The sequence below is a fragment of the Urocampus carinirostris genome, chromosome 5 (genome assembly GCF_059441175.1).
Source record: "Urocampus carinirostris isolate Australia breed hairy pipefish chromosome 5, RoL_Ucar_1.0, whole genome shotgun sequence".
In the NCBI taxonomy this organism is placed as follows: Eukaryota; Metazoa; Chordata; class Actinopteri; order Syngnathiformes; family Syngnathidae; genus Urocampus; species Urocampus carinirostris.
Genome location: NC_142353.1, coordinates 1,497,739 through 1,508,799, shown reverse-complemented (window position 1 = coordinate 1,508,799; position 11,061 = coordinate 1,497,739). Strand labels below are relative to the sequence as shown.

The window sequence follows — 11,061 nt, the reverse complement described above, 5'->3', positions numbered from 1 at the left end:
AGTCGCAGGGCACACAGGGACAGACAGCTCATTCGCTCATTCACACCTAGGGACAATTTGGACCGGCCAATTCACCTGAAATGCATGTTTTTGGAATGTGGGAGGAAACCGGAGTGCCCGGAGGAAACCCACGCAAGCACGGGGAGAACATACAAACTCCGCACAGGAAGTCTGGAGCTGGATTTGAACCCACGACAGGTTCCCGAGACATTAACTGTGCCGCACAAGCGCTAACCACTGCGCCGCCGTGCTGCCCATATATATATATATGTATATATATATATGTATGTATATATATATTTCTTTTTGTATGGATGTATTGTATGAACATTTATTCTTCTTTTCTATTACCGTATTTTCCGCACTATAAGGCGCACCTAAAAGCCTTTATTTTTTTCAAAAGCTGACCATGCGCCTTATAATACGGTGCGCCTTATTTATGGATCAATTTTAAAGTTGCAAAGTTTCCCAACTAACTTGCAGCCGCCGACTAGATTTTCCCCCGAACGCCAAGTAGTACGCGGTGTATGCTGGGATTTATTTACCGGCGTTTCATTGGCTAACCAATGTGTCAATCATCATTTGAATCGATCACTATTGGCTAAAGTTGTTCGGAGGTCAAGGGGCGGATCCTTTTTATCATTTACAGGCTGCCATTGGCTGAAACGGCAAACAAAGCCTGCAATTGGCCGAAAAAGATGTGTCAATCATCAGTTGAATCAATCACTATTGGCTAAAGTTATTCGGAGGTCAAGGGGCGGATCCTTTTTATCATTTACAGGCTGCCATCGGCTTAAACGGCGAAACAAAGCCTGCAATTGGCCGAAAAAGATGAATGCGTATAGCATGTGGCTGACGGCATAGAGAAAGCATTTTTTTCTATTCTGTATTTGTAAATATTGTATTCTCCTGGATTTACTACCCTCACGGATATAAGAGGACATTGCCTGCACATTATTATGAACACAACAACTTCGGTGAGCTATTCCGGGTTTTATATTGTCCCTGTATCTTGTTTCAGACTGAACTCGATGTTTCTGTGATAAGCGGTGCAGATAATGGATGGAATTGAGTGTCTATTTTTAAATTAAACTCAATTCCAAGTGTTTATTGTCATATGCACAGTAAAGTTGCGAGCGAAAAAGAAAATAGATACTAAGGAATGGTTATCATTTCTTGAATCCCAAGACTTTAACCTTCCGAATGATGGAACGATGCATTTGAGTGACATCTTACGGACACCGCATCCGCACGTGTTCTCGACACGTATTTGCGTCTTTGCAAGCTTTCGGAATGTTAAGGGGGTAATAAGTTGGACTGAACTATCTGACTGTTATGTCCACGTTCCCATTGTAGCGCCTTATAATCCGGTGCGTCTTATGTATGTCAAAAATAGGACCAAAAACTATTTTTTCGGGTGCGCCCTATAACCCGGTGCGCCTTATAGTGCGGAAATTACGGTAATAGTATTTTTTCTTCTCTGTTGTTCCTTCTGTTATTTATGAGTGTGTCAAGTGTATATATTTTGTGTTGATGTATGATGGTGGAATCAAACCTCTGTCAAAATTGGTGTGAGAAATAAAAAGTTAAAAAATAAATAAATACAAATAAGTAACATGCAAATACAAATCTTACACTATCAACATCCAGGGGTCACAAACGCACAGCCTGGGGGCTAATTGCAGCTTGCGAAAGGACAGTTTGCGGCCCCCGCTTTTATCTATCTATCTACCCTGGTCATATCCCTCGAAAGGGGTAACCGACAGCAAGACAAACACATACAAAAAAAATTAAAATTAAAAACAAGTTGAAAAAAACACAGATAAAAACTTGGGCGTTTGTTTTGACCATGGCCAAAACAAACGCCCAAACACCCAAACAAGACTCTCACTTCTCTCCCATCCTCCACATTTAGCAACTCCTCAAAATACTCTGCCCATCTCATCCTGACTGCACTACCGCTAACTAGCAATCTACCGTCCTTATCTTTCACTTTCTCTTCCTCTCCTGACTCTTTTTCACTTCTTTCCAGAACACTTTTCACCTTTTCTCAAAGATCATTCCTATCTTTCGACACCATTCTTCATTTGCTTTCCTTTTCGCTGCTTCCACTACCACTCTTACCAACCTTTTCTTCACTTTATACCTTTCATACGCATCACCACTTTTATCTTCCAGCCACTCCTCGAAGGCACGTCTCTTTTCTTGACTCAAGCCTCTAAGACTTCATCATTCCACCATTCACTTCCTTTCCTAATACCTCAACCAACTTTTCTCATTGCACACACTACTTTTGCACTCCTCAATACTGCCTCTTTAAACCACTTCCATTACTTTTCCACACTCTCCACTTCTCTTCTACTGATCTGTTTATACTCTACCCCTATTCTCTCTTTAAACTCTCTCCTTTTCTGCCTTATTCAACTCTGACATTTTCACATTTTGCCTCACACTCTTTTTATAACTAGCCCTCCACAATCTATCTATTCTCAGTTTTCCTTTCACATAAAAATCATCTGACATTCCACTCATTTCACCTCTGTAAACATGAACATCCAACAATCTACTTAACATCCCTTTCCTAACCACTATATAATCCATCAGTGCTCTGTTCACCATCTCACCACCATCCACTCTGACAAAGGTATACTTATTCACGTCCCTCTTTTTAAACAATGTATTTGCAATCAACAACTAATTTTCCACACGTAACTCAATCAATTTATTCCCACTCCCTCCACTTTAGTCTCCTCTTACGACACGCAGCGGGCCACGGTGGGAGAATTCTCACACCTCCCAGGGGGAGAGGGCCTCTCACCACAGGGCCGCTTTTATATCAATGTTTAAAGGGACTGTTTATTATTAAGTGCCTCCTGGTGGTAAAAAAGTTATTTATTTAAACAAAAATGTTTTTAAGATAAACAAAAAAATAAATAAATTTACTATGATATAAACGTGCTTGCTTTAAAGTACTTAAATTGAGAAGACAAATGCTGCGTTTTGGTCATAATAGCCCCTTTAATGTAATAGGTGCAGCCCCTGCAAATTATCACTGATGTGTACACTTTTACATAGAAAGAGAGAGAGAGAGAGAGAGAGAGAGAGAGAGAGAGAGAGAGAGAGAGAGAGAGAGAGAGAGAGAGAGAGAGAGAGAGAGAGAGAGAGACAGTAGATAAGGTTCTGAGGTCATGGGCTCTAATCCACTTGCCAGCTTTCTTCTGCGGAGTTTGCCCGTTCTCCCCATGCCTGAGTGAGAATCCTCTGGGCAGTCCGATATGTGTTTGTGTATGTGTATATATATATATATATATATATATATATATATATATATATATATATATATATATATATATGAGTGAGAGAGAGAGGGAGAGAGAGAGATAGAAAAGGTTTTATTGTGGAAAAATCTGATTTGGCTCAACAACATCCATACCCCACCTCTGGCGGTCAATCCTGGAGTTACTAATTAACACACAAACAATAACGTATCAACGTTTTCAAAGAAATAACTCTCATACTGTGGTTTTTCTCTATGATACAGTTTATATATGTGGGTTTTACATGGAGGTTTCAGAGGTGATGTTGCAATGGTTGTTTAAGCAGCCCTTTAAGACTGTGATCAAGGGCTATACTAATAAATGTGACTAGACTGGCTAGTTTGAGATGTCTGCTATAGATAGTACATAAATACACACGCACATGCAAATTACCGTAAATTCCGGAGTATAGAGGGCACCTGATTATAAGCCGCACCTACCGCTTTTTGGGTGATTTGCCACTTTTGTACTTACACTAGCTGCAACCATGTATTAGCCGCGTGCGCCCGCGCTAAAACACACAATCACAACTTTAATCCAGAACAGGCTGCAATGTCCATGATTGAAACAACGGGGGAAGGATTTTGTAAGGTTTATTGTTCTATGTTCTTTATCAATTATCCATTATCCGTTATCGGTCAAATCATAAAACGCTACAAAGCCAAGGGGCCGAGTCGGCCTTTTGGCTTGCTCTCAGCCAAAAGGCCGAGTCAAGGTCCTAGCCACAGAGCCATGCAGCGATCAATGCGAACGCACCGTTCCCGGAGGTACTGCAATACCGGGCCGATGCGTGGAGTGGACAGAGCAAGCTCTTATTCCATCTCTGGATTGCAAAAATCATATCAGCACAGTCCGATACCCACAGTCGGCAATTATGCTGAGTAACAGGTAAGGATGTACCTCACTGACAGGGATTTATTTTGCTGGGATTTATTTACCAGCGTTTCATTGGCTAACCAATGTGTCACCGGTTTGAACAAATTTATTGGGGTTTTGGGGTTTTTAAGGGTTATTGATCTATCTTCGTTATTCATTATCCATTATCCGTTATCGGTCAGTTCATAATACGCTACAAAGCCTAGGAGCCGGGACACTTACTCTCAGCCAAAAGGCCAAGCTAAGGTCCTAGCCCTAAAGCCTTGCTGCGATCATTGCGAATGCACCGTTCCCGGAGGTACTGCAATACCGGGCCGATGCGTGGAGTGGACAGAGCAAGCTCATATTCCATCTCCAAAATGCAAAAAACAAAGAGGCCAAGCTAAGGACCTAGCATCAAAAGGCCAAGCAAGGCCAAGAAGGCCAAGCTAAGGACCTAGCATCAAGGCCAGGCTAAGGACTTGGCATCAAAGCGGCCCCAACTATTGCACTAGACAATAGATTGACCCGAAAGTACACAACCCCAGAACCACAGTTGACATATATCGAAAATGATACCCATGATAAGCGTATCATGCAGACTTGTAAAGTCCGGGTCCCGTTGAAAGTAATCCAAGGAAACAAAATGTATATTTCCAAAGTTAAGGGTGGGAAAAATATATATCCACTATTGTCCGCTGCGACAACAGACAGATCTACCGGTAACTCAGCTTTAGCCCATTTCCCATCAGCCCACTTTTGCTCCGCTCCTTCTTTTTGATTCGTCCGTAGAACACATAACAGAATAAATCTCTAAAATAAATACATTACAAAAATATACAGTTGCAAATACATATTATACATGGTTACACATATTTACAAAGAAAGACGGTACACCGAGAGAGTTTTCAAAGCTTTAATAATAATATAACTTTCATCCCAAACCGTGCCTTTGAAAGGTACCAACACGCTAGTAGGATCACACTCGCGATGTATCAGACGTGCCTGTTAAAAAGAGGGCATCCCGAAATTGTGAAATTCACGGTTGATCGTCCTCAACTCCCTCCTCATAATTATCGCCATCAAGGGCGTCTTCCTCATTATCGGAACGTACCTTAACTTTACAGACAATGTATGCTTAGAGGTTGCAGTCTTTCTTGGCGCACATATTCTACTGGTCTTAATCTTACCTTTTATACTCCAGCGCCGCTGGTGGCCGTTGGAAAAATTCCATAGATTGGCCGCTTCTCTGAATAAGCCGCAGGGCTGAACAATTGGGAAAAAAGTAGCGGCTTATAGTCCGGAATTTACGGTAAATACATTGCAGATTTGCGCGTACATACAGATAAAGGGAAACGTGTGATATATTTGCATCCTTGCGGAAGCAGTATTACTCAAACACCTCCAGCGCACTGGCAATAAATTGCAAAGTCCATCCAAGTTCATTTCTGGGGGCCAAACAGGATGGGTCTGCTGACTTCATAGTCAGCAGCCCTGTGAGGATCAATAACAAGAGACGGGGGAGTGAGGGCTAAAGAATTGAGCTAAAATCAATCAGTAATTTAATCACTTCTGGAGAGAGTCCCATAAAAGGCAGAAAACTCTAGCTTTTTAATTTTTATTTTACTTAAATAAATTAAGCGCTTAGATTTGACAATTTGACCCATAGTTAAATACTATTTTTCCATTCTATTGAAGAATTTCCATATGATGGGAAATACTCCCGTGGGAGGAGATGTATTTTCAGTCTGAAGATCATACATGTTTATTTTACACACTCTCTCTGGCTCCATTTACACTGAAGGGCCTTAATTTTAAGGAGTGGCAGAATGTTTCTCTGAGGACTAGTCACATATTTATTTCACTTGACTAACATCTAATTTTACACCGTTTATCTTTACAGAAAATGTAAAACATAGCATTGAAGAACATAAGCCAAAAAACACAATACTGCACATATGTATCAGCACCAGCTATCTATCTATCAATCTACCCTGGTCATATTCCTTGAGAGGGGTGACCGACAGAAAGACAAAGCACATACAAAAACAAAGAAAATACAAAAAAGGAAAAATTAGCAAAAAACACAGACAAAATGTTTTGGAACATGGCCCACTCAAATGCCCAAGCACCCAAGGCACCTCAGCACCCAAGTTGGTCATGCTTTCGTCCCTTCAGATGAAACGGCACACAAGAAAGTGGCCATGTCACTCGGGTCAGGGTGACACAACACACTCTTCTGTTCAACAGCAGGGACCGACAGCTTTCACTGGTTTACCCCTGCCGCATCATATGGGTGCCCTGCCAATCCCTTAGAACACCTCTAAACATCCCACTATCCTTTTACAACATGTCTCCACTCATTCCTATCACCAACAAGAGCTCTAGCTTCCACTATATTTAGACCTCTTTCCTGCAGTGCACTCATAACCCCATCCATCCACGTCAATTGCGGCCTTCCTCTTGGTCTCTGTCCGTTTACTTCTGCTCTGTAGATTCTCTTCATCATTCGCTCCTCATCCATCCTATCCATGTGTCCAAACCAACCAAGTACTCTCTTATCCATATGCTCAGTTCCATTACTACTCCAGATCTGTCTCTCACAATTTCATTTCTCAATCTATCCAATCTTGTCACTCCTAACATACTCCTCAACACTTCATCTCAAAAACATTTAATTTCCTTCTCAAATCTGCGTTCAGGCTCCAAGTTTCATACAACACAGTCGGCACAATCACACTCTCATACAGTCCTCTCTTAACATCCATACTCATACTCTTGTTGCTCACAACAACAACAGTTAATTTAATGTTCTATAGCGAATGTCTCAAGCTTGTGGCTTGGAAGCCAATCACAACCACTGGGATGATAGTTTGAGGCCCCCACTCACGGCTATAGATAGCTAAAGACGATGCATTCTAGTTTTTCGCTCATCATATTTTTAACTTTTTATAATAATTAAAAAATGTCCGGTTGAATTAGAAAATAAATGTGGACTTCCTGTGCGGAGTTTGTATGTTCTCCCCGTGCTTGCGTGGGTTTCCTCCGGGCACTCCGGTTTCCTCCCACGTTCCAAAAACATGCATTTCAGGTGAATTGGCCGGTCCAAATTGTCCCTAGGTGTGAATGAGCGAGTGAGTTGTCTGTCCCCGTGTGCCCTGCGATTGGCTGGCAACCAGTTCAGGGTGTCCCCTGCCCACTGCCCAGAGATGGCTGGGATGGGCTCCAGCCCCCCCGCGACCCTAATGAGGATGAGCGGTACGGCTAATGAGATGAGATGAGATGAGAATTAGAAAATAAATTACTTAAGACGAGCAAAATTATGTGATATAGAAAATTGATTATAGTTTTGTTGAATTTAAAATGTTTTTTTGTATTCTAATTCAAAATGTATTTTAGTAAAATAAGAATAATGTACTTAAAATAAATACATTGATATTACTTTATCGTAGTAAATGTAGTAAAAATTTAGTAGAAAAAGGGAAAATATCTAATTTAAAATGTGCCTTCTTTATTTAACTTATTTTTCACCTCCTATAATAAAGCAGTGGTAGAGGTAGTGTTTTATTGCAACAAAAATAGTAAAGGTAATTAACAAAATTATCTCATTTCGCTATAATTTTTTATTTAGTAAAAACAGGTAAAATAATCATCTTTTTTTAAAAATCCAAATCGAAAAAAATAAAAGCACACCTATAACAGGCGGGTTTGTTTGACAGTGAAACATCGAATAAGGATTATTTTACTACATTCAACTACATTTTGCCCTTAATTTCTTAACTGGACCTAAGATTATAGGAACAAATGGCAGGATATTCCACCTTAACAAAATTATTATGTGATGATTTATGTATTTTTTTCCTTCTACTATTTGGGGATTACTACTACTACTGCTACTATATGTACTGGGGAATAGCCATTTGAGATTATATCAATACTTACTTAAGAATAGAGTATTGGTATCATTTAGGAATAAAATGTATCATGCACCAATAATCCTTAGTATTATTATTATTATTTTACTAGTAAACACATTAAATCACAGCATGATAATTACTAAAACAGTGTAAAAATATTAAAATAAAATTGTTTATACTTTGCATGAGAAAACATGCCACTGTAAGAGTATACTGTGCCTTTTTGTATGTGTGCCAGCCAACCTGGTGGGTTTAAACTGGCAGATTCCTGCACAACATTTATTGGTGAAACTTAGCAACAGAAGCCAGGGGCCTCCTTCATTGGAGATATTGGCTGCCAAGAAGCATTCATTACCGGCTCAGAATATTGGGCCGGATTAAATATTCATTCTGTTTACAACATCAACCCCCCCTCTATTTAAAGAATATGAGCCCCTTCTAAATATTGGCTCTACCAAACCGTGAGCAGATCGTTGACATCCCCGATGTGAAGGCCGTTTGTGTATGAATGAGTTTTCGTTTGTAATCTGTGTATCAAATATGGTCACTGGTAGTGTATTCTGTGTGCACTCATGCCCTCATCGGCATTGGTAATATAAATAATGATACGGTTTACTCCAACGGGAAGTGAAAACAGCCTGAGGGCACTTGCGTAAAAAAACACTGCCTCAGAATCTTGTGCTTTGTCATGTTGTTTACACCCATGATAAAGGAGCAGGTACTATCAATGTGCCCGTGCCTGGAAGATTTTCGTAAAGTTCCTGACCCTGACGCCTCTCTGCTCTTGTATTGACTGATTTGTTGGCAGTTTTAGGAGTACAGCGGTACTTCTACTTATGAATGTCTCTACATGCCAAAGTTTCAGGTTACAAAATACCCGAACGGGAAAATATTGCCTCTAGTTATGAAGGCGTTTCAGGATACAAAGTCAAAAATACAGTTCAGTACTGACTTTTGCCGCTCCCAGAGTTCTACCTGGCAACCGATGCCTATTGCTTGAATCCCGGCATGCTCTTTTTTTTCCTTTACCAATCTATAAACACCTGGTAACCTTAGTGCGTATACGTGACGGCATGTTCTTCTTATCCCCTTCCCGCTTTGTAAACAAACTACAGTATGGTACCGCTCCAAAGAGTTAACATTCACAGTGGACATGCACGAAAGTGGACAAGGAGAAAAGAGGAAGAACCCAACTTACCCTTTGTGAGTTTTAGAAGGAGCTTAAAGTTGATCAACATTGCCTGGCTGGAAGTGACCAGACATAGCCTTAATGCATCTTGGAAAAAGATGCAGCCGGAAGCTGTTACCAAAGAAAAAACTAAAGAGCTCGAGGTGGAGAGTGAAGTTGACAAAATTATTTTCCCAGTAAATGGTATGGGTCTTGAGCTGGAGGACGAAGACATCAACACGCTGATTCAGGAGCACAACGAGGAGGTTTTGACGAAGGAACTGCAAGAATTGGAGGCAATGCAACAAACTGCCGTGCAGGCGGAGTTCAGAGACGACAAGGACCAGTAAACAAAGAGGCCAGTTAAAATGTAAATCCATCCATCTATTATCTTCTGCTTATCCGAGGTCGGGTCGCGGGGGCAGCAGCCATAGAAGGGAAGCCCAGACGTCCCTATCCCCAGCCACCTCCTCCAGCTCATCCGACAGGTTCCCGAGGCGTTCCCAAGCCGGAGACATAGTCTCTCCAGCGTGACCTGGGTCGCCCCCGGGGCCTCCTGCCGGTTGGACATGCCCGGAACACCTCCCGAGGGAGGCGTCCAGGAGGCATCCTTATGACGGCAGACGCTGCACCGACCCGTCTGTCGATCTCCCGTCCCATCCTACCCTCACTCGTGAACAAGACCCCAAGATACTTGAACTCCTCCACTTGGGGCAAGACTTCCTCCCCAACCCGGAGGGAGCAGGCCACCCTTGGTCTCGGACTTGGAGGTGCTGATCCTCATCCTGGCCGTTTCACACTCGGCTGCGAATCGCTCCAGGGAGAGCTGAAGATCACGGCCTGAGGAAACCAACAGCACCACGTCACCTGCAAAAAGCAGTGACGCAATGCTGAGGCCCCCAAACCGGACTCCATCCCCACCAAGGCTGCTCCTAGAAATTCTGTCCATAAAAGTTATGAACAGAATCAGTGACAAAAGGCAGCCCTGGCGGAGTCCAACCCTCACCGGGAACGAATCCGACTTACTGCCGGCAATGCGGACCAGACTCTGGCACCGGGCATACAGGGACTGCACAGCCCGGATAAGACTGTGCGGTACCCCATACTCCCGAAGCACCCCCACAGGGCCTCCCGAGGAACACGGTCGAATGCCTTCTCCAAGTCCACAAAACACATGTAGACCGGACAGGCAAACTCCCATGCACCCTCAAAGACCCTGCAGAGTGTGTAGAGCTGGTCCAGTGTTCCACGGCCAGGACGAAAACCACACTGTTCCTCCTGAATCTGAGATTTAACCTCCTGGCGGACCCTCCTCTCCAGTACCCCTGAATAGACCTTACTAGGGAGGCTGAGAAGTGTGATTCCCTTGTAGTTGGAACACACTCTCCAGTCCCCCTTCTTAAAGAGGGGAACCACTACCCGAGTCTGCCAGTCCAGAGGCACTGTCCCCAATGTCCACGCGTGTTTCAGAGGCGTGTCAACCATGACAGGCTCACAACATCCAGAGCCTTAATAAACTCCGGACGGATCCACCGAGGAGCTTTTTGACCACCTCGGTGACTTCAACCCCAGAGATGCCAGAGCCCAACTCCTCCGTCTCTGCTTCCCCAGAGGAAGACGTGTCGGTGGGATTGAGAAGGTCTTCAAAGTCCTCCGCCCACCGATTCACAACGTCCCGGGTCGAGGTCAGCAGCGCCCCATCTGCACTATACACAGTGTCGATGGCACACCGATCCCCCCGCCCCCATTCATAAGATGCCGGATGGTAGACCAGAATTTTCTCGAAGACGTTCGGAAGTTGGCT

General features: G+C 42.9%; 2 pseudogenes; both read right to left on the bottom strand.

The window, feature by feature from the left end:
• Positions 1–4,069: 4,069 nt before the first annotated feature.
• LOC148364946 (U2 spliceosomal RNA) lies at positions 4,070–4,160 on the bottom strand (annotated as a pseudogene).
• A 309-nt stretch (positions 4,161–4,469) lies between these two features.
• On the bottom strand, positions 4,470–4,629 carry LOC148364945 (U2 spliceosomal RNA; annotated as a pseudogene).
• Between the last annotated feature and the right edge of the window lie 6,432 nt (positions 4,630–11,061).